The sequence below is a fragment of the Ochotona curzoniae genome, unplaced genomic scaffold (genome assembly GCF_017591425.1).
Source record: "Ochotona curzoniae isolate NIBS_2020 unplaced genomic scaffold, NIBS_Ocur_1.0 contig_908, whole genome shotgun sequence".
NCBI lineage: Eukaryota > Metazoa > Chordata > Mammalia > Lagomorpha > Ochotonidae > Ochotona > Ochotona curzoniae.
Window position 1 is genome coordinate 23,690,673 of NW_024466607.1, and position 24,464 is coordinate 23,715,136.

The window sequence follows — 24,464 nt, forward strand, 5'->3', positions numbered from 1 at the left end:
ACATGTCTTCCTTGTTGTATTATCTTTTCATAGTTTCAATCACTGCTACCATCATTTTTATTGTGCTCTTTGGGTTTATTTCCATGGAAGGATTCAAGTTCTCAAGACCAAGTATCTCATTGATGTGAACTCAAGTTCACAGTAGAAATCCATATTTTCAAACTCATGATAAGAAGTCTTCTTATAAAGATTATTTGACCCAAAACTGCTACATTGTGTTCTCTTTACCCAAAGAAGCTGCGCTCTGGGGCCATTGTTGTGGCTTAATAAGTTAAGTCTTTATCTGAGGTACTAGCATCCCATATGGAGGCCAGTTTGAATCCCAGCTTCCAATCCAGGTCCCTGGCAATGTGCCTGGGAAGGAAGTGGAAGATGGCTGAGCTCATTGAGCTCCTGCACCCAGATGAGAGAACCAGAAGAAGTTCCTGGTAACCAGTTCCTGGTTCTTGGTTTCAGCCCAGCTATGGCCTTTGTGGCCATCTGAAGAATGAACCAGTAGATGAAAGATCCCTCTGTCCCTGACACTCTGCTTCTCTCTTTGTAACTCTGCCTTCCAAATACAAAATAAGATAACTTTGAAGAAGAGGAAGAAGAAGCAGCAGCTGAAAACTTCCTCTGAGTATATCATGATTATTCATTACAACTTCAATATTTTTACAAGGCTCTTTGGGGTTATATATATGCCACAGATTACCTACTGTGCTGATGTGGATGGAAAGACATTTTAAGATTTCATGAAGCAACTGCTGAGCTGCTTTCCTGATGCTTTTTGGGACTGCAAGATGGAGCTATTTGTTTAGGCCGAAATTTCCAGGCTACAGGCTGACTTGAACTATATCACTGGACTTTCAGCCTTTAGATTCCCTGGAAGTGCATCATCAACACCTGGGGCAAGCTTTCCACCTGAAACCCAACAAGAATATTGTTCGCTATCTGATGGGACTTACAGGGAAAAAACGACATGACTCCAGGAGTGTAGCCTTCAGCCTATGCAATTCAATGAACTAGATATGTTCAGGCACACCTGAGAATGGGCTTTCCTAAGGGTAAGAACAAAAGTCTTGAGGCCACCTCCTCCCACAGTCTCACCATTGACTTTTGCCTATGATGCTCTTTCAAGAAAGTTTGCTAACTTTTTTGTACATAACCCACGCATTGGCTGTGAACTTGTACCAGTGGTTTAAAGGTACTTTCAGTCCTGATGTTCATTTTTGGGTGAAACAGGATTCCAGATGTCTGTGGTTCTGTGCCAAATGCATACTGGGCTAGAACCTCCATGCAGTAAAGACTGATAGAAACAAACACAGAAGGCTACGATGCACATAGCATCTGCATCTAAGAAAATGGGCACATAAACTGGTGGATGAATTCATTATACCTTTTTTTACTAACAAGTTTGAGCTGAATAAATTTGGAATACCTAGAACTGAGTCTTTGAGAAAGAACCCTCAATCATAAACTGTAACACAACCCTGGTGGCATTTTTGATCTATAATAACTCATAACTGAAGGGAAACTGTACAAGCAGCACCTTTCTTCATAAGAGTTGTGTCATAATTACCTAGTGCTTCAGGACCTACTTCCATAATTAGACTTATCAAGAGGACTCTGTAAAATACACAGTGGCTAAGTAGAGTGATCTTATTGCCTTGACCAATCTGGCAGTTTCTTAATATTTGCCCTTATAGGAAGATATGCTACTGGTCAATGGTAAATGCAAATACTATCAGATCTTCTGTTGCACGGATCCAGAGTGACTCAGAATGACTCAGAAGGAACCAATGTGTCGTCCGCCCCCACCCTTCAGGGTTATATTACTTGAAAATTATAACCAACTACATCCTTCAAAGCTTTTAACTATATCATCGTGTCCTCTGACTTTGCAATGCTTAGTGATAATAGAAATGCTTGGATGCTTAAAGTCTTTAACTGCAGACAAACATTTCTGCTATTAATTCCTTTGCACCCACCCATCCACTTCATCCATCCATCTGCCCATCTACCAATTCATTCATATATACATCCATCCATACATCCAGACTATATTCAATAAACATTCCTTTAGTGTCCATTATATGCAAGATATGTGCTAAATCAAGCAGGAAAATAAGACAATAGTTTTTTTTTTACTCTAAATTTTCTTGAAAATTGGAAAACCTGCTATAGAAAGTTTTACAGAGCAATTACATTCAATATATTTATAGGAAAATTTATATTTTGTATAATCAGGTAATTAGTAATTACCAAGTAAGCTTAAAACAGAGATTGTTTAGAAGACAGGAGAGGATGTCTATCATTTACCCTGCAAATCCATCCTCTGCCCTGTGCTTTGCTGTTGTCTGCTTCTCAAGCTGTATTCTAGAGATCACATCTGGACGTTCCCTTACCATCAGAATTCCAGTTGACTTTAAGCAACAAGAAATTCAGGTGGGGCCCAGCAGCGTGGCCTACTGGCTAAAGTCCTTGCTTCGAATGCGCCAGGATCCCATATGGGTGCCTGTTCTAATCCTGGCAGCTCCACTTCCCATCCAGCTCCCTGCTTGTGGCCTGGGAAAGCAGTCGAGGACGGCCTAAAGACTTGGGACCCTGCACCCATGTGGGAGACCCGGAAGAAGTGTCTGGCTCCTGGCTTCAGATCAGCATAACATCGGCTGTTGTGCTCACTTGGGGAGTGAATCATAGGACAGAAGATCTTCCTCTCTGTCTCTCCTCCTCTCTGTATACCTGACTTTCCAATAAATTAAAAAAAAAAAAAAAAAGAAGTTCAGGTGGGGATCAGAACAAGGGAAGAGAAAGAAGCAGGAATAGCTGTTCCTTTAGTGCCCTCCACTTCCACCACCTAAGATCTATCACAAATTCACCCAAGTTCTCTCATGGGATGGTTGGGTTTCTCATGCCTAGGGCAACCAGTCTTGTCAGGTGGCTTCCCTTACTACTGGTATTCAGAGTTTCAATAACCTTTCCTTTCCTTGCCTCTTCCATCTTTTCATGTTTCTTTCCCCTTTCCACTTCAGGTCTTGCAAAATAACAGAAAAGGCTGCTATTAGCCTCAGGACACTGCACTCTGCCTTGTGGTTTCAAAATGTTTTATTAAACTCTAGTCAAATTACCTAATTTGAGCATGCCATCTGTTTCCTGTGGACACCTTACTGATACAAGAGAAGAGGGGAGAGATTTAATTTAGAAAAGTTCAGTTACTGTGATCCTTAACTAATACTCTGTTCTGTTGTTTCATGTTTGTAATAAAAGATCATTAACCCAAAAAGCTCAGCACAAAAATCATACATTCCTTTACCTATCTAGCAGAATACTAGCATAAATGGATCAAAATTAATATGCCAGAATCATGGGTGTAACAAGTTAAAAGAAAAAAAAACATTGACACTAATATTCAATTCCAGGATAATTATCAAGAGCTGCTGCTTAAATATTGTTATTTACAGTTCTCAAGCAATTTTTCATTTATTCAATAAGATTTTATTGATGGAACTGTTTTATTTCCTAGAGCCAGAACAGAGACCAAAACAAAAGGTTTAGTTTCTTGGAACTTACATTCTAAAAGAGTACAAGAATGAATCAACAATGTCTTACGTGTTTAAATGAAATAGTCAAAGGGACTGGAGTATGAGGGACTTGGAACAGGGCTGTAGAATTATAAAAGAAACGAAAAGGCCTTGCTTAAGAGATGGAATTTCAATGGATTCCCCCAAAAATGATGAAGAAAAAAGAATGCTATCTAGGAAAGCATGTTCTAGAAGGAGAAGCCACAAGTCACAGAGGCAGGAGTTGCCTGATGTTGGATAACAGCAAAAGGCAGCATCGCTGGAGCAGATCAGCACAAGCAGACAGTAGGCAGTCTATGCAGTCAGTGAGACAGGACCAAAATCCCCTGTAGAACACAGTTCTTAGAGGCAAGTGCCCTTTACGATTTTGAGCAAGTTCAAAATAGAAATTGACTGAGTTCTAATAAATTCATTTTAGCTGCTGTGCTGCAAATTCAACAGCAGGACAAAAATAAGAAAACCACTTAAACAAAAGCCTAGAGCAGGGTGAGTGTGTGAAACAGCAGGTAAGTTGTCACCTGGAATGCCAAAACATTTCCCCTGGGAGGACCAGGGTTTGAGTCTGAGCTCCACCGGTCCAGCTTTCTGCAGATGCATGCTCTAGAAAGCAGCAGGTAACGGCTTCATTACCTTAGGACTAGGATCCTAGCCGCTCACAGCATCGGTGGAGTGCCTGGCTCCCGGCTTTGGCCTGTCCCATTCCTATTTTGAATATTTGGGGAATAAACTAACATATGGAAGATTTTTCTCCAAATCCCTCTTTGTTTTCTTTTCAAAAAACAAAATAAATAAATAAATTTTCAAGTCCAGAGCGAAGATGATTCTGGCAGCTTGAACCAGGGTGGGAATGTGTGCATTTGATACGATTTTTAGATACGCAAGGGGAAATGAACAAGCATTGATGTATAATCAAAGTATGGAGCTGAGAGAATTGTTCTGAGCTGGAGGGAGAAAGAGATGTATAATACATCCATTGAGAGCCAAAGAGTGGATAAACCAGGAGAAGGAAAAGAGAAAATTTCTAAGGACAGAGATCAGGGTCATTGTGTGCAGATGCTTCAGAAAGAGATGGCGGTTCCAGCAAACGCCACTGAAAAGGTCTACTTTGCAGGAGGGAAACCGGGAGAATGTGGTATTCCCAAAGCCAACAACAAAAACAGTGTTCCTAGAAGGAAGTGACCAACTGCAGCAAGAATGGTTGGTGGGTTTAGTGAGGAGAGAACTGAGAGTAAACCCTGGATTTGACAAGGAAGGGATTCTTGGTGATCCCGACAAGGGCATTCAGAGAAGTGGCTAGGCCTGGAGTCAAGGACAGAAGCAGAAGGGGCACATAGCGCTCCTTGTTGTAAACAGGGTTGGAAACACAGAACAGCAGCTAAGGAGTTAAGCAATTTTTCTATGTTTTTTCTTCTTCTTCCTTCCTTTCCTCCCTCCCTCTCTACTCCTCCTCCGTAGCCTCTTTTCTATCCTCCTTATCTATCAGCTTTCAATCTATTGCAGAACCTTTGTATGCTTTTAAAGATCATGCTGATATTAGAGGAAATTGGGTAATGCATGAGAGATCAGACAATTGCAGAAACCTCATCTTGTAGTAAGTAGGAACGGATGAATTCCTAGGAGCAGGAAGGTCACAGACAGACCAGAAGATGGAGTACATGGCCTAGTTACAGGTGAACTGGTAAGAGCCTGGGGAGACTTTCCAGTCACTGTGCTTTTCTCATTAAAACAAGACATAACATCTACATGTTCTGAGGAACAGGGAGGAGCGACTGGAGCAGGCAGGATAGACGAGTAGAAGTAGTCATCCAGGGTAAGTAGTAGAAGCCGGAATGTGCAGGGAGACTTCTAAGCAATCTGTTGGGTTCCAACAGGTGTCTGAGGTGAATTCATCAATACTAATAAGATTAATGAAAATCATTAATACTAACCTAGGAAATGGAAAAGTAAGATATTTTTGTAGGGAAAATACAGAAGACGTGACAACCTGAAGTTCTGAGAAGAGGAATTGCAAGTGCTGTATTTGCTGTCATTCCCTGGAGTAACCATAAGAAGTACCTACTGAGACCTGAATCAGGAGACTGTGCACAGCAATTGCTGTGATGGAGAGCCAAGCCCACTGAAGAAAGTGAAGGTGCCCCCACTGTTCCCAGCAGACATGAGCAATATAACCAACACAACATGCAAATTATCTTTATCTTAGGTATCAAGTCTTACAGGTTCTGAAAATGTGAAAACTAAAGCTAAAATCCTACTTCGAAAAGTTTTCTTGCATATTATTTCCTGTATGCAAAAGTCCAGCTTCCAGATTCAACCAGACAAATATATAACCAAAAGGGAATGACCTCTGACATTCAAATTTAAAATGTCTTGCATATAAATCTACTTGGATTCCATTCTTTTGTAATGCAACAACCAGAGAGAATTAGAATTGCAAAAATGCCAAAGAAGCTACATGAAATTATACCAAAAGAAAGGAGTTTCACAGTAATACTGAGAAAAATGCGAAACAAATACAAGATAACATAGAAGTAAAAATCTGCTGCTATGGATATATGAAGCAATATGTATGTAAGAATATGTGTGTCTGAAAGAGACAGAGATACAAAAAAAGTCACTTCTTCCTTTGCTTTAATCTCCTTGAGCAAAAGTTAAAAATAGACATAATTCTGGCCACATTTCAATATTACACACAGTTCCAATTTCAGTCACAAATGATTTTTCATTAAATGGCTTTAAAAATATATGTAAATAAAGAGGAGATCTTTTGAGCATCTGATTTTAAAAATATCAAGTGATTATCAATGTAGATTTTCTAATACTTTCCAACACTATTTTCTCACAGTTGTTTCTTTTATTTCTAGGCACCACAAAAGTACAAGATATAGACATCTGTCGTGAGGCTTTCGTAAAACACTTGCAATGCAACAATAACAGTGAGGTAGAGTGCCTTGGGCTATACAGCCAGAATGTATTAAATAAAGCAAGTAAATTTTGCAAAATGATTGGGCCCATACAATACATCAGCTACACAAATTATTACCAGTGCCTTCTCTTCTCCCTCCATGTAGCTCTTCTTGTTCTCATTTTCTGCTGCTCCCATCAGCATAAAGTAAAAGAAAGCCTCTCTATTCGGACCATGAAAAGAAATGAAACAGTAAGGTCCTGCAAATTTCTCCTAACACTTCACTACTTTCCATCAATGACGGTCATTTCACCCTGAACCTGAGGTTACAAATTCAGAAAAAAAAAAAAAAACTCAGTGATAAACATAGGAGGGGCATGCAATCAAGGGTAAACTTGATTAGTTGGGGAACAACTAAGCCTGATGCAGACATAAACAACACGGCATCAAACCAGCTACTGAGGGTAATACTACCACTTGCCTACCTAACTGCTTTCCTCATCCAACTGTTTTCCTTTTCTTAGTGTCACCTGAACAAAATTCTCAACTTTCAAGACTTCCTTCGATCTAGGAGTGATCAAAATGATAACTGATCAGCAAGAACATAAGAAGTCGCCAAGGAGCTAGTCCAAGGAATCCTTTAAACATTGAGGATTCAGATAACAGAGTTCATTAAGTTTTGCATTTTGCTAATTATTCTTCCTCCTTCCCCTACGCGTGATGCTTAAAGATGAAGCAAGCAGCCACTTTGCAGCTATGAGCGTTAAGGTTGCATTATGAAACAAAAGTAATAAAAAAAAAAGACCTTGTTCCTAGTACCACCCAAAACATGGTAATGTATCTGATGGACTATCACTGTGCCTGCCTTTTTGTTTGTTTGGTTTTTTCAGATGACAAAGGACTGAAGCAGGCACATAACTCATCCCATGATAAAGTAAAACAAACAAATAAAATAGTATTCAAACTCAAGCCTGGAGGATTTCAAAGCCTTGTGTATCCACCCACCGACCCAGGAGATGATAACTCTCTCTAAAATGATGTATTTGCTAATACAGAATTGCTGTTGGATCAGTAGTCCTTGTGTCAATAAAAACATTACAAGCATAATGTACAGCGTGCAAACAACTCGAGATACTATAGGGGGGTTAGTTTTCTTGTCCAGGATAGTATTGTAATTTAAAACATAGTAGGAAATAGCTTCATATTTTTTATATTTCTGCTAACACACTGGTTTTTCAGACCAAAAAAAGTTATCTTTTTTGTCAGGCACTCTGAAGTTCATCTATAAAAAGCTGGATTTCAAACTACCCAGACACCTAGGATCTTGCTTCATTTTTCTTAGCTCTCTGAAGTCAGAGGCCAGATATTATTAGCCCCATTTTACAGGTGAATGAACCGAATCCTAGAGAGGTTAAGAAGGTGCCCAAGGTCTCCCAGCAAATGAATGGTCCAAGGGGGATTAGAAAGCATGTCTAATGCCATCCAATCCATTACACTATGCTCCCTTGCCTGTCCCTCCCACCATTTCTGAGGAACATGAGGCATACTCTAAATTCCTCAGAATGAACCTGCCCTATGTGGACAATGTCTGTGTCTGTGCACCCCCCAACACACACACACACACACACACACACACACACACACACACACACACACACACAGTATAATTGCATTTGCCAAAACAGCTTCCTAACAGTCCATTCAAGGATACTGAACACTCTGAAGCTGCCTTTCAGAAACACGAGTCCAGAGGGCCAATTTCATCATCCAACAGGAATTTCTCAGTTACAGGTAGAAAGCTGAGGGAGTGACCGGCAGGTGCAGGTAGCAGGGCACAGAGTACATTAGCAATACGGAGGGATTAAGGAAAAGATCTATTCTAAATATTTTTAAAAAGATCATAACTTCCATTGCTATCAAGCAGTGACAATGCAAGCCTAAAGTCTCAAAGTGATAGAAGAGGAAGTTATGTTTCACCTTACTGCTTCTGTAACTTTCTATATGTTACTATATACAGTTTTTTTGGAAACAACAAATGTAATTTTCACTCATTCTATGAATATATTTACAGAAAGTAAAGGACAAGGGAGTATTGATTAACTAAAATACATAAAAATAAATTCCTCAGGATGAGGTCATAGTCAACAAATAAACAAAGAAAGAATAACAAGAATGCAGGGACCCAAGCACTTGGACCATCCTTTTCTATTTTTCCAGGCAATTCAGCCAAGTACTGGATCAGAAGTGGAACAGTCAGGGTCCAAACTGGTGTCCATATGAGATACTGGTACCACAGGCCATGGCTTTACTGGCTATGCCGCAGTGCTGGCCCCAACTTTCATCTTTTCATTATGATTTCACATTCTCTTCATTTTGTTCTCACTTTTTGTTTAGTTTAGTTTAGAGACAGCTGAGGAATTTACCTAGGAAGTATAAGTATTTCTTGTAAAGAAGGGAAATGGTGAATATTGTGAATACTTTTAAATCTTATTTTTTAACATATAATGATGGGTTTTCTCCCCTTCATTTTCTGTTGTCTCAAACCCAGAAGCACATAGTTCTTTCACACAACCTTTCCATAGAAGCCATTAACTCAAAGCCAACTCTGATTCCTGGGAACTTAATCTTCCTATAACACTGAGAATGATAGAATATAAGATTGGGCAAAGATCTCTCTCCTTATGTCATTTTGATCAAGACAACTAATGCTACTAAGCCTGTGCTAGGCTAGGTAGAAAGAGCACAAAGCTAAATAAGACAAGATTCTTCCCCTCAAAGGGATCACAGCTTAATTAAACTCAAGCTGTATCCCTTATATTACCCATAAACAGAAAAACAGATTAATAAAGAAAGTAAAATGGTTCCATGACCTACTTTTTAGAAGGCAGCAAACTCAATAGCCTCTACAATATTTTTCACAGTCATCTTAATCCTAAAGTAAATAATCTTTACTGCAGCATTTCCCAGATTTAATTCACCACTGATCAATTTGCCTTGCAAAACACAGGTCTTGAGATAATCCTGCAAATGATATAGAGTTTTACCTTTAGTTTTAACAACAGATAAATAATTGGTTTTTGTAAGATGAAACATAATAGAGGTTTTTCACATAAATTAAATAGTATTTCAACCAAAAAGGCAAAGTTATCTGAACATAGTGTAAACACAGGGTGCATCTGTGCTTACCCCAATTATAGGAACAGAGGATGATGAAGACAATATAATGATGATCATGTACCAAGGGTTTCCATTGGCAAGCTCAAGGTCTTTACTCACAGCGACATATTTAATCTTAGTTTCCCTATGCTAGCAAATTTAATTTTCATCTCAGATTTCCTTAAAGATAAAATCAACGCCTAAAGATTGTAAGTTTATCAGTCTCTGACCAAGTATCTGGTAAGCGGTAAAGGAAAGGTTGTATACCAGACTATTACAGTAAAAGTGGTTGCTTCCAGGTCCAGTACATATTCTGAAAGAGAATGCTTTGGAAAGGCACTCAGCGTTTAGGTAAGCAAGATGATCTGCATTTTTCCTGAAAGCTTGGATCTCAATCAGTGTGCTCATGGAAGCTTGTGGTACTTGTGATAACCAAGGACAATGGTTTACCTGTGCTAACCAACGAAGACTTTACCGGCTATGGGTGAACCACCGTGATTCCTGAATGTCCAACTTGCTATAACATCAGTAAGCATTGCTGGTGGAGACTTTCAGTGTTAAGTAAATGCCAATGTGCTCTTCAACATTCCCAAGACTTCCTGCCTAGGTGTCAGGTAATGAGTACTGAGTCAGGGCTAGGAGAATACTGCAATGTGCAGCCCCCAGGGAGAAGCTCTCTGTCTCTGGCTCCATGTACCACTTGAGCTGCACACCAAGTGATGAAATTGGAAAATGCCAGATTTTCTCTAACTGTATAGAGAACAATTTCCCTGCAAAGTTGTCTGATCTGTTAGGAATCTATCTGAGTCAGATATAAATTTTGGGTGTGTGAAGACACTAAGATATCAGGGATAGTTTGTTTACCCGGGATCCTAACTTTTCCTACTCTGATTAATTCTTATGGTTAAGTCTGCCTGGAAAAAGAGATGGTATTTACCTTAAACCACACATACAGAGAAATGCCCTTCGTGGGCGATCCTGCCACTTATGAACATGCTGTCTATACAGATCCACTATTTTGGGGGAACAGGGAGAGTAGAAATTTGTCCTTATTGGAAAACACGTCCTCTTTGTGGATACCTTTCCCCATATGCCTTGCTTTTTCCAGCAACCTTGGATGTTTCATTCACCTAAATGGTCTCCCACAGAACACTGCGCTCTTTGCTCACCAGGCCAGGTCTGCTGCATGGTTCTGGGCATTGTTCCCAGAAGCTTAGACTCACAGCTATTTCCCTGGGACTATGATGATTCTTTGAAATGTCTCATATCCTTTAATAAATTCCTTTTCTATTTAAACTAGTCAGAACCCATTCTATTGTTTGCAAAGAATACCCCTGACCATATTTTCCTTTACCTACTTCCAATATCAAGGTAAATAATTGTTTTAGTGATTCACAACCTAACGGTTCAGAAATTCTAATCTACCAATATTTTTTCTACAGAATCTCTAACATAGTCCTTTATTTTTATTCCATCAGCAGTGAATGAGAGTAACCCCTAGTTCCAGAATCTGATCTGCTATCCTTCCTCTCACTGTCTAAGGCAAACTCATTCATTACACGAAGCACGCTTTCTTGTCAGTGAACACAGGAGCATCTTAGCCAGGTAAAAAGCCAAGCCATTTATCTTTTACTTAAGTTGAAATCACACCTCTACACACACTAATATTTTGAAGGATATATTTTATCTTTAAAAAAAATTTATATACAATTTACTTATTCAGAAAGCAAATTAACAGAGACAGAGAAAGATCTTCCATAAGCTATTTCACCACCACATGCCCACAGTTAGCCATGGATGTGTCAAATTAAAGCCATCCTAGAACACTGTCTGGTTTTCCAAGTATTTGAGTCATCACCTGTTGCCTCCCAGAGTGCACTAGAAGGAAGCGAGAACAGGAAGTTGGATTCAACCAGGCCCTCTAAGATGACATGAGGGCATATCAAGATGTCTGTTAGCGGCTCTGTTGAATGATCACCCCACGTTTCAACATCACTGTTGAAAAATTTGCTTTGTCTGCTTTTTTGGAGTACACTATGTATAGAAATGCTATCGTTCAGCAAATTCATCTGAGGCAGAAAGAAATCTATCAGAATAATTTCAAAACAGGAACTGATTGTTCTGCATGTGAAAGTAAGCAAGAACACCAGAAAATTGTCTCATTTCCCAGACAGGTCAGTGACTACACAACTCAGGCCTCCAGAGTGCAACTCCCCAGAGAAGCTCAGAGCATTTTTCTGCTTCCAGTTCACCCTAGTCTGTTCAACAAAGTTGTTGTATAACTGCTAACTCTAAGTTTTTGAACAGTCATCCTGTGGGATGGGGAATAAAAGCATAATTTTTGATACTATAATTAAATTAAGACTTACATCCAGCAAGAAAATTCCCAAAGGAGCCTACTTAGTCCCCTTATCTATTTCAAAGCAAACTTGACTTTTTAAAAAAGATTTATTTATTTTTATTAGAAAGTCGGATTTACAGAGAGAAGGAGAAACAGAAAGAAAGATCTTCCATCTGCTGGTTCACTCCCCAAGTAGCTGCAAAGGATGGAGCTGAGCCAATCTGAAGCCAGGAGTCAGGAGCTTCTTTTTTTTAAAGATTTATTATTTTTTTGGAAAGGCGGATATACAGAGAGGAGAGACAGAAAGGAAGATCTTCCCTCCGATGATTCACTCCCCAAGTGAGTGCTAAGCCAGGAGCCTCTTCCGGGTCTCCCACGCGGGTGCAGGGTCCCAAACCTTTGGGCCATCCTCCACTGCTTTCCCGGGCCACAGGCAGGGAGCTGGATGGGAAGTGGAGCTGCCAGGATTAGAACCGGCACCCATATGGGATCCCCATATGGGATCCCGGGCGTGCAAGGCGAGGACCTTAACCACTGCGCCACTGCGCTGGGCCCGAGTCAGGAGCTTCTTCCAGGTCTCCCACAGGGGTACAGGATCCCAAGGTTTTGGGCCATCCTTAACTGCTTTCCCAGGCCACAAGCAGGGAGCTGGATAGGAAGTGAAGCAACTCAGGACATGAACTGGCACCCATATGGGATCCTGGTGTGTGCAAGGAGAGGATTTAACCACTAGGCCATCCTGTTTGGTCCACAAACTTGTCTTAATGGTAAGTATTCAATTATTATGCAAAATTGTTAACTTTTACCAGCCTGAAATTTTTGGAAAAATCACATTTTTTCTTTGTGTTTTTATTGCATCAAAATGTTATCGAGCTTAAAATCTGAAGATGGCATAAATGTTCTCCTCCGAAGGATATTCTGAGCAGTGCACAATCCAGACAACTGCTGATAGATTCTTGCCTGTTTAGGTGAGGGACAGAGGCAGCAGCATATGATGGTTTAAAAGATTTTTCTGCTCAAGGACCTGGTATGATAGCATAGTGGTTAAAGTCCTCGCTTTGCATGCGCCAGGATCCCATATGGTCTCCGGTTCTAATCCCGGTGGCCCTGCTTCCCATCCAGCTCCCTGCTAGTGGCCTGGGAAAGCAGCCAAGGATGGCCCAAAGCCTTGGCACACTGCATCTGTGTGGCAGACCCAGAAGAGCTCCTGGCTCCTGGCTTCGGATCAGCTCAGCTCCAGCCATTGCGCTCACTTGGGGAATGAACCTTGGATGGAAGACCTTCCCTCTCTATGTCTCCTCCTCTCTGTATATCCACCTTTCCAATAAAAAAATAAATATATCTTAAAAAAAAAAAAAAAAAGATGTCTGCTCTAGCCTAGAATTGAACCAGTAAGGTTGTTCAAACTATGCCTTGAGTCTTTGTGGCCTACAAGCTGTGCTCCTCACATTAAAAAAAAAAAAAAAGGCGGGGGGTGGGCAGAGTTTACAATGGGACTTGGAATGGTTTCACTGCCCAACAAGTGCATGCTGGACATGGGTTAATCATCAGTTAACTAGAAGCACATCTTCCCGACACTGAGTTAGTAGCTCTTTATCCAAATGATAGATGATGTGGATGGTACACACCTCATCTGTATTAGCTTTTGCTACCACAGAGATATAATCAAAATCTTAGGAATTAACCTCACTAACTAGAGTGAGAATGTCAAATTATTTATGAAAATTCATAGAAAAATTAGGGGAGACTTCCAGGTTAAAAGAATTAAAACTTATTCAGATGGCTCAGATTAAAATAATAGAAATTTACAGAATACATATTCTTATCACCGAAAATCAAAGACATGGAAAACTAAGGATTAACTTCACAAAGTCAAAACCAAAAATATCTACTTATTAGTGCACTATTGGGCTCTGTCTCCAATTAAGGCAAACATCTCCCTAGACTATACTCCAGGATCATATGGGTATCTAATACCTGTCAATGCAATTTTCCTGATCACTAATGAAACTCTCCTTGTTCATCCCATTAGTGTTTATAATCACTATATTAAATCACTCCTCCCTGATGTTTTCCCCCTGAAACCATGTGTGAGCCATTATAACATTTCTGTTTTCCCTGTATCTCATCTCTTAGATGTTAGTGGTCATTTGGTACTTATGTCTTTTTTACTTGTAAATTAAACCATTCCAGCATCTTCCAAATGACTAGGCAACTGCTTTAAGACTTTAGTTAGAACTTGAGCTTCCTATCAAGCTATCTAATTAAGCCATAACATCACCGCTCTTCTAGTTTACAAGATAATCATCCAGTTCCCTTTTGTTAAGTCATTTGCCCTTTAGCCTTATGGTTTATTCACTTGGGACCTAGACTTCTGCTACATAGACTAAAGCTAATAAGGAATTGTGATTCATTAGAAGTTTAATTAATGCCAAGCAGTGCAGATCAATTGCTTAATATCATCTTCTTTCAAAAAGGAGTTCATTTTGCCTTCAAAAATTTTCTTGATTATGATTTTCCAAGTTTTTTTTTTAAGACTAAGTTATTTTGGGAGGTGGGCAAAGTGGCTCCACAGGTTAATCATCCACCTACAAGCACCGACATCCTATATAGGTACCAGATTCAGTCCCAGCTACACTACTTCTGTTCCAGCTCCCTGCGCATTGCCTGGGAACGCAGCAGAAGATGGCCAAAAGCCATGGGACCCTGAACCCACCTGGGAGGCCTGGAGAAGGCTCCTGGCTCCAAATTGGCTCAGCTCTGGCTATTGTAGCCATTTAGGGTGAGAAGTAGTGGGTGAAAAATCTTTTCTTTCTGTCTCTCCTCTCTGTAAATTTGCCTCTTAAATAAAAATAAATACATTTTTAAAAAGAAAGCTAAGCAGAGCAGATATTACCATGACTACTTTTTAAATCACTGGCTGCCATACTGTCCGTGCATCCCAAGTACACCACTTTGTTTCAACCAACGCATCTCCTTTTGTGTTGTTTGGTCTTTTAAAAGGGTATCTATGTCAAATCATTATTCAAACTGAACAAAGGATATATTCGTTTTTAAATAAGGAAAGACTGAAAGATATGATTATAGAAGAAGGAACTAAAACTCAGTTCTGATGTGAATTAAACAAAAGCAAACAGGTAAAAATCGCAAAATCATACACAATAAGCCAGGTTCCTTGCTTCCAAAGAACATTTGTTTCTATTACACAGGAAAGAGAAGGTCAAAAAAGAAGGAAAGTGCATGAGTCCATTTTCATCCATTTAAAACTGATAAAAGTAGGCTTCTTGCCAATTGCCAAGTTTTAGGGTCTCAGTTTCCCGTATTGCCTCATTAGGTTATTCCTTTATCAGTGATCTTACCATAGGCCAGCTACGTTCATTCACCAGGAACTCAAAGCCGCATAAAAGAACAGAAAGACAATTTCTGTATCTGTCAAGAATCACACCAGTGGAACTTACATGAAAGAATTAAAGACCCAGAGAATCTCACTGAAATTGAAGAATAAATGCCTGAGGAACAGAGATTGGGCTCCTGGACACTCATTCCCTCAATAGGAAAACCTGGTAAGAATGAATCTAGGATTCAGACCACCCAGCAAGGGGTTGACTGTGCTCACTCCCTGAGGAGGGGTCCTCTTCTCAGTGGCATGGGGTGTGTTCATCTTTCTCTTTACATTTCAAGTAACGACCTCCCCTCACTCTAAGACAGACCCAGGGATGTGACATAGATTGAGTAGTTGTGCCCCTCCAAGATTCAAATGGAAAACTAACCTCAAGGTAAACGATGTTAGGAGGTGGTGCCTTGGAGTGGTGATCAGCACATGAGACTAGAGCCATTGTGGAAAGGGTGAGTGCTCTTATGATGGCCTGAGAGGCCAGACCAAATGGGGATGACAGCAGAAAGGGGTTCCTTGTGGACCAGAAACTGAGTCTTTACTCATAAACAAACTGTTGTTTATAAGTTACTCCGTCTATGGTTGTATTAGCAGCCTGAATGGACTGAGAAAGGAAGGTAAGAAGAACCATCAAATGCACTGCACACTCCCTGTACTTGTGCCAGAAAGACAAGGACAAGAGAAGCCTGCTGTAGTGATGGAATGCAGGTTGGTGGAGGTCCAAGACTCATTTCATAAAATACAGGCAGACAGCCTTCACTAAACTTTGATGAAGGAAGAGCCTCCTTGATTCATCCCCATGACATTCACCATGTCCTGTCAGGGGCAGACGCTGGGAGAGGATATATTCACAGCTGCAGCCTGGCTCTCCTCTTTTTTTTTTTTTGTTAAGATTTATTTTATTTTTATTGGAAAGTCAGATATAGAGAAGAGGAGATACAGAGAGGATGATCTTATATCCATTGATTTATTCTCCAACCAGCCGCATCAGGTATCAGCTAGAGCTGTGTCCATTGGAAGCCAGGAGCCAGGAGCCTCTTCTGGGTCTCCCACACAGGTGCAGTGTCTCAAAACTTTGGGCCATCCTCAACTAATTTTCCAGGCCACAAGCAGGGAGCAGGATGAGAAGTGGGTCCACTAAAATTAGAACCAGTGCCTGTATGTGATCCCAACACACGTAAAGCAAGGACTTTAGCCACTAGGCTACCGTGTCAGGCCACTAGTTCTCTTCCTATCAAAGTTGATTTGGTGATTTCTGAGTTTCATTCCCTAAAACAGCACAGTAATTGAGCTGTTCCTCAGGCACAGGTGGCTCAATCAGCACATGACATGAAAACAGGACTCCCTAACACCATAGGCTTTGATTTTTGCTGCTGCTTTCTGTAGCTGCAGAAGAACTGGGCTAGGCAGTAGGTGAGAAGTTTAATTTAAAGAAGTAATTTGGGGCAATTAACCATATGCTTTGTAAGAAGACAAGCACTACAGGAGAACGAAATGATTCTTTCTCTCCCAGAGCAAAAAGGTTTACACTTTTTGCAACAAACGGGAAAAAAACTCACAGAACATTTTCCATGCTTTGGCCTTAAAGGGACCAAATACAAACAAGGCATTGGCAATATCTAATAAATGTTTACATATAATTACAAGTACTATCTTGAAAGGCTTATGTGATATCAGATAAACCTGAGAGAAGACAGATATGAAGAGATATATTAAGTTATATATGAGGCGAGTCAGGAGCCTGGAATTCACACTGGGTTTCTGCGCGAGTGGCAAGGACCCAAGTACTTGAGTCACTCTCTGCTGCCTTTTAGCACACACACATTAGCAGGAACCTGAGCTGAATGGAGAAGAGAGCTGATACAGGAACTGGAGCACTCCAATACAAGATGCAGGCATAAAAGAGTGCCTTAACTAACTCAGTTAAATGTCTGCCTCCCACAAACTTTGTGGAAAAAAAAATTCAGATGGGCCAGCGCAGTCACATAACAGGTTAAGCTGCTGCATACATTGCTGGCATCCCACACTGGCACCTGTGTGAACCCTGGCTGTTCTACTTCTAACCCAGCCCTCTTAAAAGGGCCTAGGAAAATAGCGAAAGATGTCCTAGACCCTTCGGTCCAGGGTTCCTGCCCTAACCCAGAGGTCGGGCGCTGCAGACATTTTGCTAGTGAACCAACAGAATATTTCTCTTCCTCTCTCTCTCTCTCTTTCTGCAACTCGTCTTTCAAGTAGATAAATTGATGCTCTTTTTACATTTTCAGAAAAACTGTGGCTCCTATAGAAGTCCTGGGCCCACAAAGGACATCAGGACAGAGTTTCAGGTTCCTCACTTTGGCCAATCCAGCCTTGGTCATTGAGGCCATTTGGGGAATGAATGAATAAATACAAGAGCTCTAATTCTCTCTGTATTTCCCTCTCATTCTCTGTAACTCAAAGAAACACAAATAAAAACTTAAAATAATCAGGCCTGGCGCAGCAGCCAAGTGGCTAGAGTCCTCGCCTTGTATGTGCCAAGATTCCATATGGGCACCGGTTCTAATCTCCAGGCTCCTGTTTTCAAATCGGCTCATCTCTGGCCGTTGCAGCCACCAGAGGAGTGAATCTGAGGACAGATATCTTTCTCTCTGTATATCTGACTTTCCAATAAAAATAAGTAAATCTTAAAAATAAAACCCTAAAATAATCAAAACGAGTTTAAAATGAACAAAGACATAGATGTTGGGAGCAAGAGGTAGCTGAGGTTTATACATGTTTAGAACCTCAGGCTGTATAGTTCGAGAGAGGTTGGGCCATCAACAGTGTAAGTCAATAGTCTCACTCCATACTAGAGATACAATTATATACTCAGATACATTTGCCTCTGATTCTGGATATTCACAGCATCACATTATACACCTCAGGTTAAACTCTTGACAGATAGAGGGGAGAATATTTTGATGCAGCAATTAAGCCACTGCTTGTGAATGCCAGTATCATACTGGATTGTTGGTTCTATTCCTGGCTACCTTGCTTTATTTTACTTCCCTCCAAATGTGCCTGGGAAACAACAGGTGATGACACAAGCTCTTGAGTCTGTGCCAACTATATGGGAGACGCAGATGGCATTCCTGGCTCCTGATTTGGCATGATCCAGCTGACGCCGTTGTGAGCACTTGGTGAATGAATCAGTAGATAGAAAATCTCTTCCTCTTTATCCCCTTCACCACCTTTCCCTACCTCTCTATCTCTTTGTCTTTTTTAAGATTTATTTATTCATTTTAAAAGGCAGAATAACATAAAAAGGGAGAGGGAGAGAAGGAGAGTCAGAGATCTTACATCTGTTTGTTCACCTCCCAAATGACTACCACTTTACTGGACTTGGGACAGTCCAAAGCTCCAAAGCTAGAAGTCAAGAGCCTTCTCTGGGTCTTCCATATGGGTATAGATGTCCAGGGATTTAGCCATCCTCAGCTAGTCTTCCCAAGTATACTAGCAGGGAGCTCTTTTGAAAATGGAATAACTGGGACTCAAACTGGCACCCATATGGAATACCTATGTTATAGGTAGTGACTTTACCCATTATGTAACAGCATCAGACCTCTGTCACTCTGTCTTCCAAATAAACAAATAAATCTGATTTAAAATCTTGACAAACAGAAATACCAATATCAAGAGAGAAAAAGTTGGAAAAAACACACAAATACAAATCATTACAAATGGAACATTTCAAATATTTTATATAGGTTACCGTTTATATTATTTGTTTTTTTACCCACTAATGACAAAGTCTGAATAATTAAAAAACATATGCAACAACTGGCTGTGAACCATTAACTAAAGACATTGCCTAAACTAAACACAGACTGAAATCTGAGAGTTGAATAAACACTAACATTGTAATGAGAATACTGACAGTAGCCTGTCCTATGGGTTCTCCTGAGATTCTCTGTAGTCTAAGATATGTATATCAGGTAGTAACAAATTTATTTTTACCCCCAATGTTTTTCAACATCTGAAGTCTTTGGAGACAGAAACCATTAAGTCACTAACTCTGGGTTTCTTGATTGTATTTCTTAGTAAAATTCTTATTAGTCAAGTTTGTTAAGGATGGAAATAAAAAGGATATATCATATGGAGTAGACCCCTGTAAATGATCCCATGGAAATTGTGATAGAAACTAAAACAATAACACTGTTAATAATTCAGTGTAGGCTGAAAACTCTGCAATTTCGAGTGATTTATACAGACCAGAGTTGGCATATGTTGGACCACGGGTGGAGATGAGGTCACCATGAAACCACTTCACAGTTTTCCCAGAAGTACAGAGTCAAAAAGGTCACTTGTGGTAAAAGATCTTTTGGATTAGTCTTTTAAATCAATGCATGAATTAAAGATAATTTACATATAAATAGGCTAATACTTTGGCTTTGAAATTAAATGGATTTCTTAAAGATTTAAGTAACTGCAGAAAAGGTCAGTTAGGCAGTAAGTATACATAATGTGATTTCTGAAAACTGCTTGTCTTGTTGGTTTATTAATATTTTGTATTCATTGTCAGTGTGCACATAATTAGCAATGCACCAAAGTCAAAGGCAGCCTTCTGAAAGTAAGAAAAATACATTCACATATCAGTGAAGGAAGGGCAAGTCTGGCTTCTGGACATGAAAAGAGTCCAAATTAACCTTTGCCCACATATTAATACACATTAGATTCAAATACATCACAACATATTCCAAATAAGTGTGGCCTCACTCCAACAAAATTTACTTTGACACTCAGTAATGTTGATAAATTAATAACTTTCCCAAAACAAAAAAAGCAGCTAGTGGTCTGATAAGTTATCAGAACAGGAATATGAACATAATCTGCATTCCCAATTCCCCTGTTAAGATTATAACCCAGGAGCTCTTTGCAACCATGGTGAAGAGATAGAGCAGATCTGCTTTGGGATCAAACTGGATCCCTGCTCCCATTATTCTTTCACAGACTGTTTAACCTTCAGAAAGCTTGGATCACAAAATGCACAGCTCCAGCACCTGGCATTTGTAAAGAAGGATAAGCATTCTGTGTGATACTATGCTCAGTAGCTACATAGTTAAAGAGAAGGACCACACAGAGTGAATCCCAATGCCACCTGAGAACTTTAGTTTAACACCAGTGTATCAACATCAGTTCATCAATTGTAACAAGTGTTAACACACTGCTGTGGGGGGTAAGCAGCTAGTTCATGGTCACAAGCTTAGAAGCCACTCCACTAGCCACCTATGTGGTCCCTCTGTGCACCTGTGATACTCACGTCCGTCCACCTGTGATACTCACGTATCATCACGTGGAACCTGCATTGTTGTGCAACACCTCCCCCTTCCCTGAAGCTCCTATAAAGGTTCATTATTAGGAAGGGACTCACTTCCTTCTCCCTAACACTCCAAAGCTTGGCCTTCCAGCACCTACTTGCTCTCTGGCTGACTGCAGACAGACTTCAAGGACAGGTGCGCCTGAGGACAGGTAGCCCCTGTATGTCTATATTCCTCACCCTCTTTCCACTGCTGGGGTGGGACAGTAAAGATGTTAAGATGCTTAGTATTTCTAATTTGTGTACTTTCAAGAGTTCCAACAGAGGTGAGACCTAGCAATAATGGATTGTGGGCAGAAAAGCCAGGGAAAAGAGAATGTCTGCACCTTTCTAAGTGGGCCCAGGTTATTCACTGTATGTCTCTTAGGATAACTAATACTGCTGGGGAAGCTGGGACATAGGTCTTCAGTTTAACGGAAGAACTTCAGGATAATAACCATTTGTTCTCCTCAGGGTTTCAATTCAGACTGGATTGCCATATGGACTTACCATTGCTAATTTCTAGTGGACCCTGTTATCGCCAAGCTTGGTTAATACAGACTCTGTAATACACCCAAAACTTGTCTGGCATGATCTCAATTAATCAAAAAGGAATCTGTACGCAAAAGGAGAGGAAATAAGTATATGTGTGTATAATTTCTGTTCAATATTTATATAAATCAAGACCTGCTTCAGAAAATAAAATCTGTTTTTAAAAAACATGAATCAAAATAGTAATATACGCTTAAACACACTTTCTTTAGATAAATGGTTTATCACTGTCTTCAGAGGAGGACCCCTGTTGATCCTAGGAGATGACCCACAGGCCAGCTGATATGGAAGTGTTTGGGAAAATAGAAGTGAAAAGGATGTTACTCAATCTGGATCTTATCTTAGATCCCTGCTTCAAGCACAGCAACTTTCCTTCCAAGTGCTGTGCAGCCTGCATTTTCCATAGTAAAGCCCATTGGAAGGACTACTTCTCAGCTTTAAAAAAAAACCATTAAAACTACCACATAAGCCCAATAAAATATCTTGCTAATGTTGCCAAACAACACCCCAAACTGGTTGGAGACATTGCTGCAGAATTCCCAAATTGGGCCTGCTCACCTAATGTCAGAAAGCCAATCACTGACATGAGGTCCCAAGAGAAAGGACTTTATTGTAATGCACAGAGCAAGGAGCCAGGCAGATATTGAGGGCTCCCCTAGTAGTCAGAGGTAAAGATCCTTACAGACAGGTAATTGGGACCAATAGGTTTGTATGTGCAAAGTTGTTGATTGGTCAGCAATGTTGTGATCTTTAGGAAATTTAGGATGGTCTGGTGGGCTCCAATCCATGGATGAGGGTTAACTGAATGTAGTTACAGTATTTCTTTCCAAATAATACTGGCCATGAAGATTCTTATCTGCTAGAGAATCAAATGACTCCTGGAGAATCACTCTCTTAATCCAGTGAATTCCTTTTGATAAACCTTGTGCTAAGGGAGACAGACAAGGACACCTGGAACTTGGAGAAGGGCAGGGTGTTCAGTTTCACTAATAATCCTGCACACTAATTCCTTGAGCTACTGAATTAAGCAAATGAATACTCAACTAAGACTTGCTGCCTGACCCATTCCTTCTTCAACCTAGTACTGACCTAGGGAGAAGCTGAGTAATTTCAAAAGAAGTCCAACTCACATTGACTGTGCATTAGAAATGCATCCAGCATGCACTAGAATATGCAACTTTCTTGGGAAAAGCAGGTAAAATTCAAAGCATGGCCCTGGCCTTCAAGAAGCACAGAACCCTATAGGAAAGACAACACTCATGGAAATGTTCTATGGCTGAGACACCTAGTACCCAGCTTAAACAGCCAAAAACAGATTTCAGGTCTTTTCCAATTATCAATCTAATGTCACAGGAGGACAGTGCAATATGCAGCAAGTCTCACCTTCCCTTTGAAAATGGCACGATGAATGAAAACAAAATCTGAGAGCCAGCCAAGGATGTCCACCGTATTGAAGACATATGTAAAAAGGAAAGGGAGACAGTGCAAGCAGGCTTAATATGTTGTTATCTTCAATGACGTTTATGCCTCCTGTCAAAAGTGATGTCTTCCCACCTGTAGTTACTAATGAGATAGCGCCCAGGATCTTGCAGGTGGTGGGCTAGTTCCTAGTTCCTAACAAAGGCACAATGGGCCACAGCCTGGGTGACCTCTCCCAGGGACTTCTGCCAGATGCCCTGACACAGAAGCAGCACCCTTGACTGAGGATGCATGCCCACCTGAGACCTCCTCACTCCACTTCTGAAAACACCCTACAAGAACTTAACAAAAAAAAACTGTTAACCAAAGCAGTAGTTTCTTTTTTTTTTTTCAAGCCTGTATGTGTGTTGTGCTATAAATTACTCTGTTCATGGGCGTGAGAATACACACTCATGTACGTTGATATGTACACAGGCATACATGTATTCACACACAATGTTACAGTTAAAATCACATTGTCAAGAACCACTCAAATCCAGAGAAGTTTAAGGTTCTAAGTGTACACACACATTCAGGATAAAAACATGGGAGGTTATAAATACTTTGATTATTGCTGGAATAAATAGATGACTTGAGGAATCTAATGCGCAGCACAGTCTTTCTGGTTCACATTCACAACTAGCAGACCTGTTGCAAATAAGCGGCTGGGAAGGAAAACATGCTTCACCATGCAAAGATGCCGTACCCAAATGATATGCTATACTTGACAATGAAATCTGGACTGTGAGGCACACTGCAGTCTATGAACAAGGTGTTTTTCGATAATTCATTGGTCCACTGAGGCTGCTACTAAGGACTTGTAATAGTGGTACTTCTTAAAGTAAGCTGAGTTCTTCATAGCTATTAGTAACTCCATCTTGAGACCACCCTTCAATAAAACAATTCCTTTTTTTTTTCACCAGGAATTGATAGTTTATGTTTTACTGAGATGAGACCCAGAAGTTAATAACTTCTGGAGTGTGCATAATACGTTAGCAATGAATAGCTGAATAATGGCTTTCCATGATATATAGGAAAAGAAGTTGTGTTGAACAGGTATCCTGTTACTGAAACTAGAAAAGTACAGCCTCAAGCCAAGTTTTAAAACAAAAAATGATCCTGTTGTTCTCATTCATACCAGTTGTTGACCTTTAAAAAAAGTACAATTATCTCAAAAAAATATATGATGTTAGTCCCCATAGGAACACCCCCAACAGAAGCAAGCTAGTCATCTTTTCCTTGTTGTCCTGGTATCATTAAGTTCTACTCTGCAATTTTTTAATAAATAAGTATATGCATATGATTTTTGAAATTTCTTTTTAAAAATCATCAGTTCAAAGCAGAACACAAATATTTCAGAATAAGTTGTTTCGGGAGAAGCACTAAGAAACCATGCAGAGCAGATGGTCAGAAGCAGACAAAGGCAAGAAACAAGCCAAGGGGCAGCTGAGGCCTGCGGCTCTGTGGGGAGTTTTCCCTCAGAGTCAAGGGAATGGGGTTTCCACACCTCCTCACCTTTCTGTCCCCTCTCAGAGCTACCCTGAGCCTTGTGAATTTTCCAGCACATCCAGCTCTCAGCCCAGCACCCAGTGGTGAGGCAGCAGCTTCAGCTGGTACTGCAAACACAGCTACTGCAACCACGACAGGGGAAATGCATGAAGGTGGAGGAGCTCACAGAAATGGTGACAAGCAACGGCTGGGCAGCGTACTAGTACCTTCTGCCACAGTAAACCAAAATGGTCCTTGCCTACTGATCATAATAACTCCTCTTGGTTTTTACAAAT

The 24,464-nt window shown here is 40.3% G+C and overlaps 1 protein-coding gene and 1 pseudogene across 1 annotated transcript in view; one reads left to right on the plus strand and one right to left on the minus strand.

Moving 5' to 3' along the window:
- LOC121166001 overlaps window positions 1–1,458 on the plus strand; it is a 29,694-nt pseudogene extending 28,236 nt beyond the window's left edge.
- FHIT (fragile histidine triad diadenosine triphosphatase) overlaps window positions 1–24,464 on the minus strand; it is a 1,216,856-nt gene that overhangs the window by 859,654 nt on the left and 332,738 nt on the right. The window lies entirely within an intron of this gene.